At 39.1% G+C, this 25129-nt stretch overlaps 1 protein-coding gene and 1 long non-coding RNA gene across 2 annotated transcripts in view; both read left to right on the top strand.

Moving 5' to 3' along the window:
• The window catches only part of LOC133129468 (nesprin-3-like), a 529943-nt gene that overhangs the window by 180827 nt on the left and 323987 nt on the right, over nt 1-25129 (top strand). The gene's annotated exons all lie outside the window — the stretch shown is intronic.
• Nucleotides 1709-5416, top strand: LOC133129469 (uncharacterized). The gene is made up of 3 exons (XR_009708812.1): nt 1709-3325; nt 4563-4622; nt 4797-5416. It is a non-coding gene; the product is annotated as an uncharacterized LOC133129469 (long non-coding RNA).

Raw genomic sequence — 25129 nt, forward strand, 5'->3', positions numbered from 1 at the left:
TTTAGCATTGAAACTTTCTTTTATGAAGTTATATGGTCACATTATAATTAACCGATGACATTATTATTAGGGAGGGCAAAATGGAGCGTTAGAATGTAGACCGCTGTGTGTGCACGTGAGCTCGCCAATACATTTCTCACAGAAAGCATAATTTGTCCACTTTTTCACCTCACAGTAGTGGTGATAAAACTTATAATAACTAAAGTGCTAGTATATTCTACGCCTTTGCTGGTCCCTGTATGTGGCTAGTATGATGTAGTTAGCATAAACGAATAGCACAATGGTCAACGGCAACAAAATTAATTTTATCACATTAAAATTCCACATAAGCAGACATTATTGTCCACAACACGTTAATTTAAGGTAAAGGTGTTAGGTAAAGTATTTACATTTAAACGCATTGAAACGTCATTTTACGAAGTTGCGTGGTCAGGTTAAAATTATGACATTTTATTTTACTTTGGTAGGCTACTATAGGCGAGGTGATGATAACGTTAAGTTATGTTCATTTCGATTACAAAGTAGATAAAGGCATTTAAACTTCATTTTATGAAGAGGAAGCTTGCACACCGGACACAGACGGCAAACAGAAGTCAGAGAAAGTAAATTACCGTTTTCATAATTTGAATCTGAATATTTTAATTTTAACAATACACATGCATGTGGGTAAGGGTGAAATCCCAAGTTATATGGTCATATTATAATTATACAGTATTATAAACACACACACGCGCGCACAAAAATGATCCCACTTTTACTTTCTTCACCTAGTAATACCAATAAAATGAAGCACAATACCAAACCACGTAATACCAAAGAGTTTATTTACATTTACACATATTTACATTTACACGTAGAAATAAATTAAACATAATCTTCCTCCTCCGAGGACGCGTCTGTTTGAGATATCTGACTGCCGACGTCACACGAGTCTTGACAAGTCTGACTCCCAACGTCAGATACTTCTGTAAAACAAAACAAATCAATTACTATAACAGCATATGTCATATTACTACAACTTTAAAATGCACAACAACGTTGTCCACAAATATCTATGCAACAGCCTACCATCTTTATGGAACGCTAGCGCCGCATTTAGTAAGTCCACTTGCGTCTCTTTGTCCTTTACTGCTCCCTTCAACCTGTCCACCTCTCCTCGTAACAGCTCCACAGTCCGCTGTAGAGCACTCTTCTGGCGATGCACTCGCGCGATCTCCGACATCGCCCTGGACGCCACAGCCACCGCCCGCGCTGAAAGCTGTTGTCGGGAAATACTCTCATCCAGACACTCGTACTCAAAGAAGAAGAAGAAGAAGAAGAAAAATAAAACACAAGCAAAAACAATTCAACCAACGTAACACATAACACACCGATACCAGCATGAACTTTAAAACCTCATATAATCACAAACTTGCAACATAGGCTTACTGTTATGAGCTGCAGCCCATCCCTGATGCTCTCGGCCGCTGCATCATCCACCCGCGGAATCTTTGATGGTGAGGCCATAGCTCTTGACTAAAAAAACACTATATTACACTATGGCATTACTCACACACACATATAGCAGGCACGTCAAAACAGCACACTACACAGAAAATAAGATATGCTACACTTACCACAGTATCACAAAAATACAGCGTTCAAGACAAGGCATTTTGTTCACCTGCATGCCCCGCCCTCACCTGCCCTCCTTTACTTACATCCCACAACGAACATATCGCACACGCATGAATTGTACACAAATCGTTTTTGCACACAAATTACAATAAACATAAATCCAACAACATGTGATCTATCATTGTGAATTCGGCAAATGGAAATCACCAAATAACGCCACACTAATCACCTGTGACTTTCATATGAGGAGTTTACAAGAGAATATTCAGTGAAATCTGCCTGTTTTTCGGTTCCGTCGGGGTCCAGCATTTAACATTAAAATCACATTAAAATTCCATATAAGCAGACATTATTGTCCACAACACGTTAATTTAAGGTTAAACTGATAAATTAATCATAATCATGTTGAAGAATATTATGAACCCGTGATATATCGTAGATATTGGCGCAGCTAGAGGGGTGATTAGGCAAGTATATTTAATATATGTAGTTATATCACGCAGAGAGACCGAACTGCATCCATGAACTTAAGCACTATCTATACTGAACAAGATGTAATGAAACAAATTTCCACCGGTGTATTATAGACACCGTAATCCTAAATCAATCTGATTGCAAAGTCACAACAAGGTTCTTAAAATAATGTAAATAAAACATGACATACCAAAGAAGGAGTATTGCTAGGTGGCCTGGCCGGACGAGGTGGATACCACAATCTGACATCACAAACCCTATATATATTTTGGCGAAAATTCCATGTACAGTACTGTGCAAAAGTCTTAGGCACCTGTATAACATTCTGTACAGATACGATACCATTCAATGAAAGGTCCTAAATAAACATACTATACATTTTACATTACATTTGAGTAATTTGGCAGAATAGTTAAAAACTGATTCAAATCACCAAATCACCAAATAACGCCACACTTTTTGGGCTGTAGAAGAAAGCTGAAATAATGGCAGGTTGTTTATGGGATAGATTATTTATTGGTATTGTGCTCGTAGTCGGTGGTCAGCTATTAGATTAATTTCTGGAAATTCTCGAGTATTTTAGAGAGTAATTTCCGGCTACGCCTGACAATATTGATAACATTCTGTACCTAGATGTATCGAAAAAAGTTATATGCTTATTTATTTTTTGGGGGGATTATTTTTATTTACCTTTTTATCGGTTGTGAAATAAATCGGATGCCGCCCTGCGAGCGCATTAGCCGCCAAGGTACCGTAAATAGCGACCACCACTGTCAGTCTTTCTTTTTCTGCATTTTGCTAAAAGTGGAGCCACTATAAACGATACAAGGTGGTGTGCTTTAAAAACGCAAATTGAAATCATTACATCTACTCGCCAGTTTATTTTTGTGAAACATCGTCACCTGTACCGTATGCAGTCTACTTGACAATGTATTTAGAGTAGGTCTACAACACCCGGCCCAATGTTTATCCTCATCTACCTTAAGGATATGGATTTAATAAACTTACAAGTGGTGGCAATTAGGGGCTCTTCAGCAATCAGTATCCTCCTCTTTCTGTTCTTCTCCAATCCCATTCGTTTTATGTGATGGGTTCACTAACCAATCCCTTTCCATTTTGACTGGCCGTTTATGTGCATACGGGAAGCTCATATGCATATACAGGCCCATGCTGCTGCAAGACCGGCCCTCTTAAGACTTTCCTCAAGACTGCGTTTGTGTGCACACAGTTCCACGTAAGTACAAACTATCATCTTAACTTTGCAATGTAGCTATAATTATGTTTATACTCAGATTTTGAGTCGTTTCGTGAGAATATGGGTCTTTTTAATTTTTATGCATGAAAACGTTCTATTTTCAACAAGCATCTACTTTTTAGGCCTGGTTTATGCTTCTGCGCGAGTCTACGCGAAGGCTACGCAAGTACCCTACGCCGTTGAGAGCATTTACTTGTGTTTTGGGGTGCCTGCGTCGCCCTACAATTACACCGCCAAATGGCTAGTTTCGTCGTCATTATAGCCCATAATCATTTGCGATTAACTGTATGGATCTTACTGCCGTTAAATTAATGATGGCTGAAAACAGCGGACAAAGAACTGTAAAAGTGCAAGTACACTACGAGTTTGTTTTAGTTATACTTCAAAAACAACATGTTAATTGCTTAACAAACTGAAATAACGTATATACTGTTTACACCTCCGTGAGCTAGCCAGCTAAATTGCTTGGAATTATGCATCACGTAATCACTTTACTTTCACTCTATCTTTCTGCCTTCAAAGTGCGTCTCAATCGCGTGCTACAAACACCCCCGAAATCGTCTTTTTTTGAAGGACAGATTACTAAACAGGTTTTCTGACACACCACTGGTGACTGAAACTGATCAATGGCGGAGCAGCAGGAAATGCATAAGTCAATGCTACCAAGCGGACCAATCACAGTTCTAAACGGTCCGCGTCGCTGCGACGCATAGTTACATTTCTAGGGAAGGTCAGGGTACTGCGTAGGGAGCGCGGCTACGACTCGACGCAGAAGTGTAAATCAGGCTTTATCCTCTGCTTCAGTTGCCGCGTGGTTTCACCCTCAGATTCTTCAAATTCTAATTGAGCCTGTACTGAGGGACATACTCTATAATACACCGGTGGAAATATGTTTAATTTCACCTTGTTAGATAATGCATAGATAGTGCTTAAATTCTTGAAAGCAGTTTGGTCTCTCTGCGTGCAGGATATGATTGCTGTGCTTGAACATCCTAGTTAGATGTGAAAACAAACATTTGTACATGTGTTGTAACTACATTATTATGTGTACATTGTACTGAAACATACCCAAGCAAATGTTCTTTACCAATAAGTATATATTATTGCTATTACTCATGTGAATTCTTATGTTGTGTTTGGTGATTTAATGACCTTCTGCAAATTAATATAAATACCATTGCTTTAATCTGACACTGTTGCCTTTCTGTCTTATCAGGTACTTGCCCATCATCATTTAAAATGGCTCATCCTTCAGGACAAAGCATTGGAGGAAATTGTAAGTACATAATTTATTAATATTAACCTGTGTGAACTATTGCCATTTCTATGTACTATATTGTAAAGGATTTGAGAAGATTTCTGAAAATACATCTGAAAATCCCAAATGTCTATGAACAGTTCATGTTTCATACATTGTTTGTTTATATAACAAATGAAAATACCTTTATAGACAAAAGGATCTGGATTGTGGGCTCAAGCCTCATACGTCGTGCTGAACCAAGGGCTGTCCAAACCATGGGGAGAAACCTGGGGCTCAACGCCACAGTATCTTGGTTTGGACAGGGAGGCCTGCGCTGGAGCAGTGTACTACCATTGCTCTACAAACAGCTGTCCACCCAGACACCACCTGACATACTGGTGGTCCATGCTGGAGGAAATGATTTGGGCAAGGTGAAGACCATAGAATTGGTCAAAAGAATGAAGACAGACCTGACACGTATACAGAGAGACTTCAAGAACACAGAAATCATTTTCTCCTGTATTGCACAGCGGCGGGACTGGAGAAATGCGAACCCCGCCAAAATTAACAAGGCTTGTATCTGGGTAAATAATGTAATGACAGTCTTCATCAGAGGTTTGGGTGGGGCATCTATTCCACACACTGAAATAAAATATAATCAACCGGAACAGTTTTTAAGGGATGGGGTACATTTATCTGCACTTGGCAATGATGTATTCTTAAATAATTTCAACCTTGCACTGCTCAGATTGTGTGAATGACACCATTGCAGTTCAGACCCAATGTTGTTTTTAGCTCTTCTTTTTACAACACATTGTTAATATTGAAATGTAAAATAGATTATGTTCCCATTTCAATAAAAATATGTTACTATTCATGAAATCTTTTGCCTTCTTTCATGCAGGTGAACTTTTATTAGCTGTTATTGTCTGCAACCCTAGCTTTTCAAGGATATATTATCATCTTAAAAAACAGTACATATCTTGCCAGCTATGATATTAAGTGATGATAGACTACATCGTCTAATCTGGCTGATATTTTACACATATGTCTGTTGTTGGAGTGCAATCACATCCACATGCCAACACCAATGTTATAGTGCCACCATCTGGCAACAAAAAGTGAGGCTCATATCACAGTTTTATGTGTTCCCCTGCGAGGGTGTTCAGCACATTAAAACAAAATGTTGTCAGCATGATCTTAGGATAGTCCTGACACCAAACTATGAACTGATTTTTGATATTTCAAATGGAATGGCTATGGTCAGGCATATAATGCCAGGCAAACAGGATGTGGTCTTATTTCAATTCTCCATTGTCTGATGTGGCTGCAACGTTACACAGATGCTCAGTGTAATCTCATCAATATACCAATAAAAGCTCACTGTTATAGCACCACCTGCCGGCAAAAGGAAGTGAGGCTTAATATAATTTATCTGGATTGAATAACTAAAATAAAACACAGGCTTTTACTGGCAGGAAAGTATCATGTATTTAAAAGATTAAAACATATAATGCATATCTTGCATTGACGTTAAATGTTATTTTGTTTTTAAAAAAAAGCATCGCTGTAACTTCCCCCCATTTCTGATACGGGGATTCCATCTATTGGCAAAAAGTGGTACTTTTATTTTTTTCTTCCTTCAAGTGATTTTTCAACGATAGGTTTTTCTTTTTATAGCGAGCCAGTATGCATAACGATGTATGATTTACAGCTGCAGCCTCCGTGACAAAATTTATTGACAACACCCAGCCCGACGTTTCTATTTTCATTATATGAATTGAATAACTAAAATAAATATTCGTGACATTTAAAGACTTAAAGACAGGCTTTAACTGGCAGGAGAGTATAATATATTTAAAAGATTAACACATGAAGTCAAAAAGAAACGTTAGCCTACGTGACAAAATGTACTTACAACACCCAGCCCACAGCAACGTTTTTTCTCATTTACCTTAATTATATGGATTGAATAACTAAAATAAAAGACAGGCTTTTACTGGCAGGAAAGTATCATATATTTAAAAGATTAACACATATAATGCATATCTTGCATTGACGTTCAATGTTATTTGGTTTAAAAAAAATCGTATTGTAGCATTTTAAGGACTCAATACAAAACAGCTGTTCGGAAAGTTGGCTTGAAAACCAAGAAGCCTTATTAAGGAATTCGAGCCGTTTCTATTTGACTTTATTGGATTGAAGTGAATGCCGTAACCCAATTAAATGTAATTCGCGTCGGAATACACATAATAGCCTACACTGCCAACGTGAAATAAAAATATATAGAGGTTTAAATCGATCCTATATTGGGACATTTGTTATGATGGCTGGTGCAACGGGCATTTTCGGTACCGTTGACCATAATCGAATGCTAGCATTTATATCATTACATTGACCAAGTCCTGTTAAAAAGCACATTTTTGGTTCCTTTGTGGAAACAGTGAAGTTGTCTACACAATCTGTTCTACTCACAGACTAACTGCGTCGCTGTAACTTCCCCCCATTTCTGATACGGGGATTCCATTTATTGGCAGAAAGTGGTACTTTTATATTTTTCTTCCTTCAACTGATTTTTCAACGATAGGTTTTTTTTTTTTTTCTAGCGAGCCAGTAGGCATAACGATGTATGATTTACAGCTGCAGCCTACGTGACAAAATGTATTGACAACACCCAGCCCGACGTTTCTTTGCATCTATTTTCATTATATGAATAGAATATCTGAAATAAATATTAAAGACATTTAATGACTGTCTTTAACTGGCAGGAGAGTAGCATATATTTAAAAGTCAAAAAGAAACGTTAACGTTTGAGATGGCTCTGGTCGAACTCTGTGTTAACATGAGACATGTTCAACAAAGGTATGGCATGCAGGTCGTTGCGAGATGACGCGCATTGGCTAACAGCAGCCAGCCTGTCCACTGTCTGTGTGAGTCAAAAAACAGGTCAGCTACGTTTGTTTACATGAATAGAAAACTTTCAGTTAAATCGCCAGATATGTTAGTTTATTTTGCTTGTCATTAAACACGAATTAAGAGAACATACAATTTCGCTAGGAATTTTTGACTTAATATGAAAATACCGGATTGAGGGCAGAGACTTGGCATCTCCTTTAGATTTGGCTGAACAAATGCGTTTCAGGCAGCATAATTACCGGTGAAATGGAAAAGAATGATGCTGGCTAACTAGACGTTTAATGCAATATTATCCGACACTTAGGAGAGAAATTATTTAACCAAGATAAAAGGAAACATACAACTTTTGGCCAATAGATGGCGGACGTGTATAAGAGGGCAGTATAGCTTAATGGTTCAGACAGTGGATTAAGACATGCAAGGTCCTCGGTTCCATCCCCGGTGCGGCCACAATAAAGTTGAATAGTTTCTTTACGCCAATGGTTTTATTTTGAGTGCATATTTATAACCGAATGACTTCTCAAGCGTAAATTGTGCCTCCCGCTGTAAAATCTATTGAAATTAATTCATCTCTGCTCTCCATACAGGACTGGAGCATATTATTACAATGTGCAAGCAAGAAGTAATTTTTGTTTCATTCTACATTGTCTGATGTGGCAGAAACTTCACACATGTTCATTTTAGGAGTGTAATCTCATCCATAGACCAAGAACGGCTCAATATTATAGCGCCACCATCTGGCAACAGGAAGTGGCTTAAATTTTACTTGACATCTTCCAATTTGGCTGAAAATGTACAAATATGTTAATTATTGGAGTGTAATCAAATCCATGAACCATACACGGCTCAATATTATAGCGCCTCCATCTGGCAATAGGAAGTGAGGTTTATATCATTGATGCATTCCAATAGCAGCAGCAACATCTTCATTGATCAAAGGGGAATTCCTGTGCACACTATACGTTGTCCAGGAAGGTGATTATTTGCAAAGTGTGTACATATTGTGAAAAATGTCATTGGCACAACTATGCCACCAAGGCGGTTGCGCCCATGGTGCTTGGGCCCGTTCATTGCTGCTTGCAGCTATATTTAGGGCCCAAGCACCGTAGGGTGCGAAGGACCCTATTGTTATTGGAAGGATTATTATTATTATTATTATTAGGGCCCAAGCACCGTAGGGTGCGAAGGACCCTATTGTTATTGTAAAGATTATTATTATTATTATTATTATTATTATTATTCTTTTTTCTATATGCAAATGGGCCTTTTTGAGGAGCTTGCCATGCATAAAAAGTCTGCGAATTTTGCACCCACATCAGAAATGAGGACCTTCAGGATTGATTAGATGCTCAGACCTGGGCGTCGCCGAGGGACTCCACAGCGCCCCCTATCGCATTGTCATCTATTGTGGGCAGGCACTTTGAGCTACCTTCACCAAATTTTATATGCATATAGCACTCCTCAGACCAAACACATTTCTCATTCGCATCTAATCAAATATACAAACGGGAAGTCAGCTATTTTGGATTTTGTGCGTTTTACACGTACTGCACTTTTAAGTACTCCTCCTAGGGGGTTCATCACATTCACACCAACTGTGGTCAGAATGGTCTCAGGATATTCATGATGCTAAATTGACAGGATATTTTTGATAGCTCAAACGGGACGGTCCTGGGGAGGCGTAGAATTTTTATGTCACGCCACGCCAACAGGAAGTGGCCGTAATTTCATGGTTTACATCGTCTGATCTGGCTGATATTTTAGAAATACGTTTAGTGTTGGAGTATAATCACATCCATATCCCAAGAACGGGTCAATGTTATAGCGCCACCATCTGGCAACAGGAAGTGAGGTCTTTATCATTTTTCTATGCCTTCCTGCTAGGGCATTCATCACATTCACACGAAATGTAGTCAGCATGATCGTAGGATACTCATGACCATAAGCTGTGAAGGGATTTTTGATATCTCAAACGGTATGGAAATGGCGAGTCGTACAGTACACATATTGCGTGCAAAAAAATGACTTTTTTTTCGACATCGTCCGATCTGGCTGATATTTTCCAAATATGTTCACTGTTGGAGTACAATATGAAATATATACATATCAATCGGGGCGTGGCTAGACAGCGCCCCCTATAATTATTATTCTCTTTTTTTTCAATGTATTTTGCATTTTTGAGGTGCTTGCCATGGATGGAAACTCATGGAATTTTGCACACACATGAGAAGTGTAGGCTGTCAGGATGTGTCAGATGCGCAGACCTGGGCGTGGCCGAGGGACTCCACAGCGCCCCCTAATGCTTTGTCTTCTATTGTGGACAGGCACTTTGAGCTACCTTCACCTAATTTGGTAGGCATGTGGGACTCCTCTGGACAACCACATTTCTCATTCGTATCGAATCAAATATGTGAACAGGAAGTCAGCCATTTTGAATTTTGTGCATTTTACACGTACTACACTTTTAAGTACTCCTCCTAGGGGCTTCATTGCATTCACACGAAATGTGGTCAAACTGGTCTCAGGATAGTCATGATACTAATTCCAAAGGATATTTTTGATATCTCAAACGGTATGGTCATGGCGAGGCATACAATTTTCATGTCACGCCGCGCCAACAGGAAGTAGCCATAAATTCATGGTCTACATTGTCTGATCTTGCTGATATTTTAGAAATATGTTCACTGTTAGAGTGTAATCACATCCAAATACCAAGAAGAAATCAATGTTATAGCGCCACCATCTGGCAACGGAAGTGAGGTTTTTATCATGTTTGTATGCGTTCCTGCTAGGGTATTGATCACATTCACACCAAATGTAGTCATCATGATCTTAGAATAGTCCTGACCCTAAATGACGAAAGGATTTTTGATATCTCAAACGGTTTGGCAATGGCGAGGCGTATAATACACACGTTACGCCCAAAAACAGGAAGTGGGCTTAATTCCGTTCTACGTCATCTGATCGGGCTGATATTTTACAAATATATTCACTTTTGGAGTGCAATCACATCCATATCCACATTCATCTGGGCGTGGCTACACAGCGCCCCCTATGGCTTTTTTCTAATATTGTGGACATATACTTTCACGTAAATGCACCACGTCTGGTAGGCATAAGGGTCTCCTCAAGACACACACATTTCTCATTTGCATCCCTTAACTTTTCCCAACAGGAAGTGAGCTATTTTGGATTTTGTGTGTTTTTAAGTGTTTTTTCACATACCAAACTTTGAAATACTCTTCCTAGGGGGTTCATCACATTCACACAAAATGTGGTCAGCATGATATTATAGCCCTGACACACAACTATGAACTGATTTTTAATATCTTGGAATGGTATGGCTCTGGTCAGCCTTAAAATTAACTTGTAATGCTGCTCAAACAGTTCATGTTTTAATACAATTATGTATTAAATAATTTCAAAAAGGTATTCAATTCTACATTGCCTGATTTTGAGGCTACAACTTTTCACATATGTTCATTGTTGGAGTGTCATCACATCCATTAAGCAATAATAGTTCACTATTTTCGCTGGAGACTCATTATATCCAGTCTTAAAACTTCAACGCAAGTCGCAAATGACTCTCCCATTTCTAATACGCGACTGCCATCTACTGGCAAAAGTTGGTATTGTATATCTTGCAATGACGTTCAATGTTATTTGGTTTAAAAAAAAACGTGTTGTAGCATTTTAAGGACTCAATACAAAACGGCTGTTCGGAAAGTTAGCTTGAAAACCAAGAAGCCTTATTAAGGAATTCGAGCCGTTTCTATTTGACTTCATTCGGTTGAAGTGAATGCCGTAACCCAATTAAATGTAATTCGCGTCGGAATACACATAATAGCCTACACTGTCAACGTGAAATAAAAATATATAGAGGTTTAAATCGATCCTATATTGGGACATTTGTTATGATGGCTGGTGCAACGGGCATTTTCGGTACCGTTGACCATAATCGAATGCTAGCATTTATATCATTACACTGACCAAGTCCTGTTAAAAAGCACATCACCTTTGTGGAAACAGTGAAGTTGTCTACACAATCTATTCTACTCACAGACTAACTGTGTCGCTGTAACTTCCCCCCATTTCTGATACGGGGATTCCATTTATTGGCAGAAAGTGGAACTTTTATATTTTTCTTCCTTCAAGTGATTTTTCAACGATAGGTTTTTTTTTTTTTTCTAGCGAGCCAGTAGGCATAACGATGTATGATTTACAGCTGCAGCCTACGTGACAAAATGTATTGACAACACCCAGCCCGACGTTTCTTTGCATCTATTTTCATTTTTGAATAGAATATCTGAAATAAATATTAAAGACATTTAATGACTGTCTTTAACTGGCAGGAGAGTAGCATATATTTAAGAGTCAAAAGTCAAAAAGAAACGTTAACGTTTGAGATGGCTCTGGTCGAACTCTGTGTTAACATGAGACCGTTACGTTCAACAAAGGTATGGCATGCAGGTCGTTGCGAGATGACGCGCACGGGCTAACAGCAGCCAGCCAGTCCACTGTCTGTGTGAGTCAAAAAAACAGGTCAGCTACGTTTGTTTACATGAATAGAAAACTTTCAGTTAAATCGCCAGATATGTTAGTTTATTTTGCTTGTCATTAAACACGAATTAAGAGAACATACAATTTCGCTAGGAATTTTTGACTTAATATGAAAATACCGGATTGAGGGCAGAGACTTGGCATCTCCTTTAGATTTGGCTGAACAAATGCGTTTCAGGCAGCATAATTACCGGTGAAATGGAAAAGAATGATGCTGGCTAACTCGACGTTTAATGCAATATTATCCGACACTTCGGAGAGAAATTATTTAACCAGGATAAAAGGAAACATACAACTTTTGGCCAATAGATGGCGTACGTGTATAAGAGGGCAGTATAGCTTAATGGTTCAGACAGTGGATTAAGACATGCAAGGTCCGCAGTTCCATCCCCGGTGCGGCCACAATAAAGTTGAATAGTTTCTTTACGCCAATGGTTTTATTTTGAGTGCATATTTATAACCGAATGACTTCTCAAGCGTAAATTGTGCCTCCCGCTGTAAAATCTATTGAAATTTATTCATCTCTGCTCTCCATACAGGACTGGAGCATATTATTACAATGTGCAAGCAAGAAGTAATTTTTGTTTCATTCTACATTGTCTGATGTGGCAGAAACGTCACACATGTTCATTTTTGGAGTGTAATCTCATCCATATACCAAGAAAGGCTCAATGGCATAGCGCCACCATCTGGCAACAGGAAGTGGCTTTAATTTTACTTGACATCTTCCAATTTGGCTGAAAATGTACAAATATGTTAATTATTGGAGTGTAATCAAATCCATAAACCATACACGGCTCAATATTATAGCGCCACCATCTGGCAACAGGAAGTGGCTTTAATTTTACTGAACGTCTTCCAATTTGGCTGAAAATGTACAAATATGTTCATTTTTGGAGTGAAATCAAATCCATAAACCATACACAGCTCAATATTATAGCGCCACCATCTGGCAATAGGAAGTGAGGCTTATATCATTGATGCATTCCAATAGCAGCAGCAACATCTTCATTGATCAAAGGGGAATTCCTGTGCACACTATTCGTTGTCCAGGAAGGTGATTATTTCCAAAGTGTGTACATATACTGAAACATGTCATTGGCACAACTGTGCCACCAAGGCGGTTGCGCCCATGGTGCTTGGGCCCGTTCATTGCTGCTTGCAGCTATATTTAGGGCCCAAGCACCGTAGGGTGCGAAGGACCCTATTGTTATTGGAAGGATTATTATTATTATTATTATTATTATTATTATTATTATTCTTTCTCTTCCGTCAAATGGGCATTTTTGAGGGCCTTGCCATGGCTAAAAAGTCTTGAAATTTTGCAGACACATCAGAAGTGGTGGCCGTCAGGATCTATCAGATGCTCAGACCTGGGTGTGGCCGAGGGACTCCACAGTGCCCCCTATTGCGCTGACCCCCCCCCCCCCCATTGCATTGTTGTCTATTGTGGGCAGGCACTTTGAACTACATGAAACTAATTTGGTAACCATGTGTGGCTCCTCAATTCAAACACATTTCTCATTCGCATTGATGCAAATATGTGAACAGGAAGTGAGCTATTTTGGATTTTGTGTGTTTCACACGTACTACACTTTTACGTACTCCTCCTAGGGGGTTCATCGCATTCACACCAACTGTGGTCAGAATGGTCTCAGGATATTCATGATGCTAAATTGCCAGGATATTTTTGATAGCTCAAACGGGATGGTCATGGCGAGGCGTGCAATTTTTATGTCACGCCGCGCCAACAGGAAGTGGTCATAATTTCATGGTCTACATCGTCTGATCTGGCTGATATTTTAGAAATATGTTTAGTGTTGGAGTATAATCACATCCATATCCCAAGAACGGGTCAATGTTATAGCGCCACCATCTGGCAACAGGAAGTGAGGTTTTTATCATATTTGTATGCCTTCCTGCTAGGGCATTCATCACATTCACACGGAATGTGGTCAGCATGATCTTAGGATAGTCATGACCATAAGCTGTGAAGGGATTTTTGATATCTCAAACGGTATGGAAATGGCGAGTCGTACAGTACACATATTTCGTGCAAAAAAATGACTTTTTTTTCGACATCGTCCGATCTGGCTGATATTTTACAAATATGTTCACTGTTGGAGTACAATATGAAATATATACATATCAATCGGGGCGTGGCTAGACAGCGCCCCCTATAATTATTATTCTCTTTTTTTTCAATGTATTTTGCATTTTTGAGGTGCTTGCCATGGATGGAAACTCACGGAATTTTGCACACACATGAGAAGTGTTGGCTGTCAGGATGTATCAGATGCTCAGACCTGGGCGTTGCCGCGGGACTCCACAGCGCCCCCTAATGCTTTGTCTTCTATTGTGGACAGGCACTTTGAGCTACCTTCACCTAATTTGGTATGCATGTGGGGCTCCTCTGGACAAACACATTTCTCTTTCGCATCGAATCAAATATGTGAACAGGAAGTCAGCCATTTTGAATTTTGTGCATTTTACACGTACTACACTTTTAAGTACTCCTCCTAGGGGGTTCATTGCATTCACACGAAATGTGGTCAAAGTGGTCTCAGGATAGTCATGATACTAATTCCAAAGGATATTTTTGATATCTCAAACGGTATGGTCATGGCGAGGCGTACAATTTTCATGTCACGCCGCGCCAACAGGAAGTAGCCATAAATTCATGCTCTACATTGTCTGATCTGGCTGATATTTTACAAATATGTTCACTGTTAGAGTGTAATCACATCCAAATACCAAGAAGAAATCAATGTTATAGCGCCACCATCTGGCAACGGAAGTGAGGTTTTTATCATGTTTGTATGCGTTCCTGCTAGGGTATTCATCACATTCACACCAAATGTAGTCATCATGATCTTAGAATAGTCCTGACCCTAAATGACGAAAGGATTTTTGATATCTCAAACGGTTTGGCAATGGCGAGGCGTATAATACACACGTTACGCCCAAAAACAGGAAGTGGGCTTAAATCCGTTCTACATCATCTGATCGGGCTGATATTTTACAAATATATTCACTTTTGGAGTGCAATCACATCCATATCCACATTCATCTGGGCGTGGCTACACAGCGCCCCCTATGGCTTTTTTCTAATATTGTGGACATATACTTTCACATAAATGCACCACGTCTGGTAGACATAAGGGTCTCCTCAAGACACACACATTTCTCATTTGCATCCCTTAACTTTTCCCAACAGGAAGTGAGCTATTTTGGATTTTGTGTGTTTTTAAGTGTTTTTTCACGTACCAAAGTTTGAAATACTCTTCCTAGGGGGTTCATCACATTCACACAAAATGTGGTCAGCCTGATATTATAGCCCTGACACACAACTATGAACTGATTTTTAATATCTTGGAATGGTATGGCTATGGTCAGCCTTAAAATTAACTTGTAATGCTGCCCAAACAGTTCATGTTTTAATACAATTATGTATTAAATAATTTCAAAAAGGTATTAAACTCTACATTGCCTGATTTTGAGGCTACAACTTTTCACATATGTTCATTGTTGGAGTGTCATCACATCCATTAAGCAATAATAGTTCACTATTTTCGCTGGAGACTCATTATATCCAGTCTTAAAACTTCAACGCAAGTCGCAAATGACTCTCCCATTTCTAATACGCGACTGCCATCTACTGGCAAAAGTTGGTATTGTATATATCTTGCAATGACGTTCAATGTTATTTGGTTTATAAAAAACCGTGTTGTAGCATTTTAAGGACTCAATACAAAACAGCTGTTCGGAAAGTTGGCTTGAAAACCAAGAAGCGTTATTAAAGAATTCGAGCCGTTTCTATTTGACTTCATTCGATTGAAGTGAATGCCGTAACCCAATTAAATGTAATTCGCGTCGGAATACACACAATCGCCTACACTGTGAACGTGAAATAAAAATATATAGAGGTTTAAATCGATCCTATATTGGGACATTTGTTATGATGGCTGGTGCAACGGGCATTTTCGGTACCGTTGACCATAATCGAATGCTAGCATTTATATCATTACACTGACCAAGTCCTGTTAAAAAGCACATTTTTGGTTCCTTTGTGGAAACAGTGAAGTTGTCTACATAATCTATTCTACTCACAGACTAACTGCGTCGCTGTAACTTCCCCCCATTTCTGATACGGGGATTCCATTTATTTGCTGAAAGTGGTACTTTTTTTTTTTCTTCCTTCAAGTGATTTTTCAACGATAGGTTTTTGTTTTTTTCTAGCAGCAGTAGGCATAACGATGTATGATTTACAGCTGCAGCCTACGTGACAAAATGTATTGACAACACCCAGCCCGACGTTTCTTTGCATCTATTTTCATTATATGAATAGAATATCTGAAATAAATATTAAAGACATTTAATGACTGTCTTTAACTGGCAGGAGAGTAGCATATATTTAAAAGAGTCAAAAGTCAAAAAGAAACGTTAACGTTTGAGATGGCTCTGGTCGAACTCTGTGTTAACATGAGACCGTTATGTTCAAAAAAGGTATGGCATGCAGGTCGTTGGCTAACAGCAGCCAGCCTGTCCACTGTCTGTGTGAGTCAAAAAACAGGTCAGCTACGTTTGTTTACATGAATAGAAAACTTTCAGTTAAATCGCCAGATATGTTAGTTTATTTTGCTTGTCATTAAACACGAATTAAGAGAACATACAATTTCGCTAGGAATTTTTGACTTAATATGAAAATACCGGATTGAGGGCAGAGACTTGGCATCTCCTTTAGATTTGGCTGAACAAATGCGTTTCAGGCAGCATAATTACCGGTGAAATGGAAAAGAATGATGCTGGCTAACTCGACGTTTAATGCAATATTATCCGACACTTAGGAGAGAAATTATTTAACCAAGATAAAAGGAAACATACAACTTTTGGCCAATAGATGGCGTACGTGTATAAGAGGGCAGTATAGCTTAATGGTTCAGACAGTGGATTAAGACATGCAAGGTCCTCGGTTCCATCCCTGGTGCGGCCACAATAAAGTTGAATAGTTTCTTTACGCCAATGGTTTTATTTTGAGTGCATATTTATAACCGAATGACTTCTCAAGCGTAAATTGTGCCTCCCGCTGTAAAATCTATTGAAATTAATTCATCTCTGCTCTCCATACAGGACTGGTGCATATTATTACAATGTGCAAGCAAGAAGTAATTTTTGTTTCATTCTACATTGTCTGATGTGGCAGAAACTTCACACATGTTCATTTTTGGAGTGTAATCTCATCCATTTTCCAATAAAGGCTCAATGGCAAAGCGCCACCCGCTGGCAACAGGAAGTGAGCCTTATATTGCATTCTTAAGCATTATTTTTCAATGGGTTCATGACATTCACGGTAAATGTGGTCAGCATGATGCTAGGATGGTCCTGACAAAACAGATTTTTGATTTACTGGGATGATATAGCTATGGTCAGGCACATAAAAAACACATCATGCCAGACAAACAGGAAGTGGTCATACTTAAATTCTCCAATGTCTGATGTGACTGCAACTTTACACAGATGCTCAGTGTTGGAGTGGAATCAAATCCATATTCCAAAAACGACTCAATGTTAAAGCAGCATCATCTGGAAACAGGAATTGACCTTAATTTCGCTCAACGTCTTCCGATGTGGCTGAAAATGTACAAATATGTTTATTTCTGGAGTGTAATCAAATTCAAAAACCATACATGGCTCAATAATATAGCGCCACCATCTGGCAATAGGAAGTGAGGCTTTTATCATTGATGCGTTCCAATAGCAGCGCCAACATCTTCATTGATAAAAAGGGAATTCCTGTGCACACTATACGTTGTCCAGGAAGGTGATTATTTCCAAAGTGTGTACATGTTGTGAAACATGTCATTGGCAGAACTATGCCACCAAGGCGGTTGCCCCCATGGTGCTTGGGCCCGTTCATTGCTGCTTGCAGCTATATTTATTATTATTATTCTTTTTTTTTCAATGTTTTGTGCATTTTTGAGGTGCTTGCCATGAATGAAAACTCACAGAATTTTGCAGACACATCAGAAGTGGTGGCTGTCAGGATCTCTCAGATGCTCAGACCTGGGCGTCGCTGAGGGACTCCACAGCGCCCCCTATTGCATTGTCTTCTATTGTGGGCAGGCACTTTGAGCTACCTGCACCTCATTTAGCATGCATATAGCACTCCTCAGGCCAAACACATTTCTCATTCGGATCTAATCAAATATCCAAACAGGAAGTCAGCCATTTTGGATTTTGTGCGTTTTACACGTACTACACTTTTAAGTACTCCTCCTAGGGGGTTCATCGCATTCACACCAACTGTGGTCAGAATGGTCTCAGGATAGTCATGATGCTAAATTGCCAGGATATTTTTGATACCTCAAACGGGACAGTCACGGGGAGGATTACAATTTTTATGTCACGCCACGCCAACAGGAAGTGGCCAAAATTTCATGGTCTACATTGTCTGATCTGGCTGATATTTTAGAAATTTGTTTATTGTTGGAGTGTAATCACATCCATATCCCAAGAACAGGTCAGTGTTATAGCGCCACCATCTGGCAATAGGAAGTGAGGTCTTTAACATATTTGTATGCCTTCCTGCTAGGGCATTCAGCACATTCACACCAAATGCGGTCAGCATGATCGTAAGATAGTCCTTACGCTAAGGTGTGAAGGGATTTTTGATATCTCAAACGGTATGGAAATGGCGAGTCGTACAGTACACATATTGCGTGCAAAAAAATGACTTTTTTTTCGACATCGTCCGATCTGGCTGATATTTTACAAATATGTTCATTGTAGCAGTACAATATCAGATATATACATATCAATCGGGGCGTGGCTAGACAGCGCCCCCTATAATTATTATTCTCTTTTTTTCAATGTATTTTGCATTTTTGAGGTGCTTGCCATTGATGGAAACTCACAGAATTTTGCACACACATGAGAAGTGTTGGCTGTCAGGATGTATCAGATGCTCAGACCTGGGCGTGGCCAAGGGACTCCACAGCGCCCCCTAATGCTTTGTCTTCTATTGTGGACAGGCACTTTGAGCTACCTTCACCTAATTTGGTATGCATGTGGGACTCCTCTGGACAAACACATTTCTCATTCGCATCGAATCAAATATGTAAACAGGAAGTCAGCCATTTTGAATTTTGTGCATTTTACACGTACTACACTTTTAAGTACTCCTCCTAGGGGGTTCATTGCATTCACACGAAATATGGTGAAATTGGTCTCAGGATAGTCATGATACTAATTCCAAAGGATATTTTTGATATCTCAAACGGTATGGTCATGGCGAGGCGTACAATTTTCATGTCACGCCGCGCCAACAGGAAGTTGCCATAAATTCATGGTCTACATTGTCTGATCTGGCTGATATTTTACAAATATGTTCACTTTTAGAGTGTAATCACATCCAAATACCAAGAAGAAATCAATGTTATAGCGCCACCATCTGGCAACGGATGTGAGGTTTTTATCATGTTTGTATGCGTTCCTGCTCAGGTATTCATCACATTCACACCAAATGTAGTCATCATGATCTTAGAATAGTCCTGACCCTAAATGACGAAAGGATTTTTGATATCTCAAACGGTTTGGCAATGGCGAGGCGTATAATACACACGTTACGCCCAAAAACAGGAAGTGGGCTTAATTCCGTTCTACATCATCTGATCAGGCTGATATTTTACAAATATATTCACTTTTGGAGTGCAATCACATCCATATCCACATTCATCTGGGCGTGGCTACACAGCGCCCCCTATGGCTTTTTTCTAATATTGTGGACATATACTTTCACGTAAATGCACCACGTCTGGTAGGCATAAGGGTCTCCTCAAGACACACACATTTCTCATTTGCATCCCTTAACTTTTCCCAACAGGAAGTGAGCTATTTTGGATTTTGTGTGTTTTTAAGTGTTTTTTCACGTACCAAACTTTGAAATACTCTTCCTAGGAGGTTCATCACATTCACACAAAATGTGGTCAGCATGATATTATAGCCCTGACACACAACTATGAACTGATTTTTAATATCTTGGAATGGTATGGCTATGGTCAGCCTTAAAATTAACTTGTAATGCTGCCCAAATAGGAAAATTATATATTAAATAATTTCAAAAAGGTATTAAATTCTACATTGCCTGATTTTGAGGCTACATCTTTTCACATATGTTCATTGTTGGAGTGTCATCACATCCATTAAGCAATAATAGTTTACTATTTTCGCTGGAGACTCATTATCTCCAGTCTTAAAACTTCAACTCAAGTCGCAACTGACTCTCCCATTTCTAATACGCGACTGCCATCTAGTGGCAAAGGTTAGTATTCTTTCTAATTTTCGGTATTGTTTCTCTTTTTCTTGGATAAAGTGATTTCTCAACGACAAGTTTTGTTTCTTTTTGCGAGCCAGTAACCATAACGATGTATAAGTAACAGCGGCAGCCTACATGACAAAATGTACTGAAAACACCCAGCCCACAGCAACGTTTTTTCTCATCTATCTTAATTAACTCGATTGAATAACTAAAATAAAAAACAGGCTTTTACTGGCAGGAAAGTATCATATATTTAAAAGATTAACACATATAATGCATATATTGCTTTGACGTTCAATGTTATTTGTATTTTTAAAAAACCGTATTGTTGCATTTTAAGGACTCAATACAAAACAGCTGTTCGGAAAGTTGGCTTGAAAACCAAGAAGCCTTATTAAGGAATTCGAGCCGTTTCTATTTGACTTCATTCGATTGAAGTGAATGCCGTAACCCAATTAAATGTAATTCGCGTCGGAATACACATAATAGCCTACACTGTCAACGTGAAATAAAAATATATAGAGGTTTAAATCGATCCTGTATTGGGACATTTGTTATGATGGCTGGTGCAACGGGCATTTTCGGTACTGTTGACCATAATCGAATGCTAGCATTTATATCATTACACTGACCAAGTCCTGTTAAAAAGCACATCACCTTTGTGGAAACAGTGAAGTTGTCTACACAATCTATTCTACTCACAGACTAACTGCGTCGCTGTAACTTCCCCCCATTTCTGATACGGGGATTCCATTTATTGGCAGAAAGTGGAACTTTTATATTTTTCTTCCTTCAAGTGATTTTTCAACGATAGGTTTTTTTTTTTTTTCTAGCGAGCCAGTAGGCATAACGATGTATGATTTACAGCTGCAGCCTACGTGACAAAATGTATTGACAACACCCAGCCCGACGTTTCTTTGCATCTATTTTCATTTTTGAATAGAATATCTGAAATAAATATTAAAGACATTTAATGACTGTCTTTAACTGGCAGGAGAGTAGCATATATTTAAAAGAGTCAAAAGTCAAAAAGAAACGTTAACGTTTGAGATGGCTCTGGTCGAACTCTGTGTTAACATGAGACCGTTATGTTCAACAAAGGTATGGCATGCAGGTCGTTGCGAGATGACGCGCATTGGCTAACAGCAGCCAGCCTGTCCACTGTCTGTGTGAGTCAAAAAAACTGGTCAGCTACGTTTGTTTACATGAATAGAAAACTTTCAGTTAAATCGCCAGATATGTTAGTTTATTTTGCTTGTCATTAAACACGAATTAAGAGAACATACAATTTCACTAGGAATTTTTGACTTAATATGAAAATACCGGATTGAGGGCAGAGACTTGGCATCTCCTTTAGATTTGACTGAACAAATGCGTTTCAGGCAGCATAATTACCGGTGAAATGGAAAAGAATGATGCTGGCTAACTAGACATTTAATGCAATATTATCCGACACTTAGGAGAGAAATTATTTAACCAAGATAAAAGGAAACATACAACTTTTGGCCAATAGATGGCGTACGTGTATAAGAGGGCAGTATAGCTTAATGGTTCAGACAGTGGATTAAGACATGCAAGGTCCGCAGTTCCATCCCCGGTGCGGCCACAATAAAGTAGAATAGTTTCTTTACGCCAATGGTTTTATTTTGAGTGCATATTTATAACCGAATGACTTCTCAAGCGTAAATTGTGCCTCCCGCTGTAAAATCTATTGAAATTAATTCATCTCTGCTCTCAATACAGGACTGGAGCATATTATTACAATGTGCAAGCAAGAAGTAATTTTTGTTTCATTCTACATTGTCTGATGTGGCAGAAACTTCACACATGTTCATTTTTGGAGTGTAATCTCATCCATATACCAAGAAAGGCTCAATGGCATAGCACCACCATCTGGGAACAGGAAGTGGCTTTAATTTTACTTGACATCTTCCAATTTGGCTGAAAATGTACAAATATGTTAATTATTGGAGTGTAATCAAATCCATAAACCATACACGGCTCAATATTATACCGCCACCATCTGGCAACAGGAAGTGGCTTAAATTTTACTTGACATCTTCCAATTTGGCTGAAAATGTACAAATATGTTCATTATTGGAGTGTAATCAAATCCATGAACCATACCTGACAAAACAGATTTTTGATTTACTGGGATGATATAGCAATGGTCAGGCACATAAAAAACCCATCATGCCAGAAAAACAGGAAGTGGTCATACTTAAATTCTTCAATGTCTGATGTGACTGCAACTTTACAAAGATGCTCAGTGTTTGAGTCTAATCAAATCCATATTCCAAAAATGACTCAATGTTATAGCAGCATCATCTGGAAACAGGAATTAAACTTAATTTCGCTCAACATCTTCCGATGTGGCTGAAAACGTACAAATATGTTTATTTCAGGAATGTAATCAAATTCAAAAACCATACATGGCTCAATATTATAGCGCCACCATCTGGCAATAGGAAGTGAGGCTTATATCATTGATGCATTCCAATAGCAGCAGCAACATCTTCATTGATCAAAGGGGAATTCCTGTGCACACTATACGTTGTCCAGGAAGGTGATTATTTCCAAAGTGTGTACATATTGTGAAACATGTCATTGGCACAACTATGCCACCAAGGCGGTTGCGCCCATGGTGCTTGGGCCCGTTCATTGCTGCTTGCAGCTATATTTATTATTATTATTCTTTTTCTTCAGGCAAATGGGCTTTTTTGAGAGCCTTGCCATGCGTAAAAAGTCTTGACATTTTGCACACACATCAGAAGTGGTTGCTGTCAGGAGCTCTCAGATGCTCAGACCTGGGCGTGGCCGAGGGACTCCACAGCGCCCCCTATCGCATTGTCTTCTATTGTGGACAGGCACTTTGAGCTACCTTCACCTAATTTGGTGGCCATATAGCGCTCCTCGGTCCAAACACATTTCTTATTCGGATCTAATCAAATATCCAAACAGGAAGTCAGCCATTTTGGATTTTCTGCGTTTTACACGTACTACACTTTTAAGTACTCCTCCTAGGGGGTTCATCGCATTCACACCAACTGTGGTCAGAATGGTCTCAGGATATTCATGATGCTAAATTGCCAGGATATTTTTGATAGCTCAAACGGGACGGTCATGGGGAGGAGTACAATTTTTATGTCACGCCGCGCCAACAGGAAGTGGCCATAATTTCATGGTCTACATTGTCTGATCTGGCTGATATTTTAGAAATTTGTTTATTGTTGGAGTGTAATCACATCCATATCCCAAGAACGGGTCAATGTTATAGCGCCACCATCTGGCAATAGGAAGTGAGGTCTTTAACATATTTGTATGCATTCCTGCTAGGGCATTCAGCACATTCACACCAAATGCGGTCAGCATGATCTTAAGATAGTCCTTACACTAAATTGTGAAGGGATTTTTGATATCTCAAACGGTATAAAAATGGCGAGTCGTACAGTACACATATTGCGTGCAAAAAAATGACTTTTTTTTCGACATCGTCCGATCTGGCTGATATTTTACAAATATGTTCACTGTAGCAGTACAATATCAGATATATACATATCAATCGGGGCGTGGCTAGACAGCGCCCCCTATAATTATTATTCTCTTTTTTTTCAATGTATTTTGCATTTTTGAGGTGCTTGCCATGGATGGAAACTCACAGAATTTTGCAAACACATGAGAAGTGTTGGCTGTCAGGATGTATCAGATGCTCAGACCTGGGCGTGGCCAAGGGACTCCACAGCGCCCCCTAATGCTTTGTCTTCTATTGTGGACAGGCACTTTGAGCTACCTTCACCTAATTTGGTATGCATGTGGGGCTCCTCTGTACAAACACATTTCTCATTCGCTTCGAATCAAATATGTAAACAGGAAGTCAGCCATTTTGAATTTTGTGCATTTTACACGTACTACACTTTTAAGTACTCCTCCTAGGGGGTTCATTGTATTCACACGAAATGTGGTCAAACTGGTCTCAGGATAGTCATGATACTAATTCCAAAGGATATTTTTGATATCTCAAACGGTATGGTCATGGCGAGGCGTACAATTTTCATGTCACGCCGCGCCAACAGGAAGTTGCCATAAATTCATGGTCTACATTGTCTGATCTGGCTGATATTTTACAAATATGTTCACTGTTAGAGTGTAATCACATCCAAATACCAACAAGAAATCAATGTTATAGCGCCACCATCTGGCAACGGACGTGAGGTTTTTATCATGTTTGTATGCGTTCCTGCTAAGATATTCATCACATTCACACCAAATGTAGTCATCATGATCTTAGAATAGTCCTGACCGTAAATGACGAAAGGATTTTTGATATCTCAAACGGTTTGGCAATGGCGAGGCGTATAATACACACGTTACGCGCAAAAACAGGAAGTGGGCTTAATTCCGTTCTACATCATCTGATCGGGCTGATATTTTACAAATATATTCACTTTTGGAGTGCAATCACATCCATATCCACATTCATCTGGGCGTGGCTACACAGCGCCCCCTATGGCTTTTTTCTAATATTGTGGACATATACTTTCACGTAAATGCACCACGTCTGGTAGGCATAAGGGTCTCCTCAAGACACACACATTTCTCATTTGCATCCCTTAACTTTTCCCAACAGGAAGTGAGCAATTTTGGATTTTGTGTGTTTTTAAGTGTTTTTTCACGTACCAAACTTTGAAATACTTTTCCTACGGGGTTCATCACATTCACACAAAATGTGGTCAGCATGATATTATAGCCC

The sequence above is a fragment of the Conger conger genome, chromosome 5 (genome assembly GCF_963514075.1).
Source record: "Conger conger chromosome 5, fConCon1.1, whole genome shotgun sequence".
Classification (NCBI taxonomy): domain Eukaryota; kingdom Metazoa; phylum Chordata; class Actinopteri; order Anguilliformes; family Congridae; genus Conger; species Conger conger.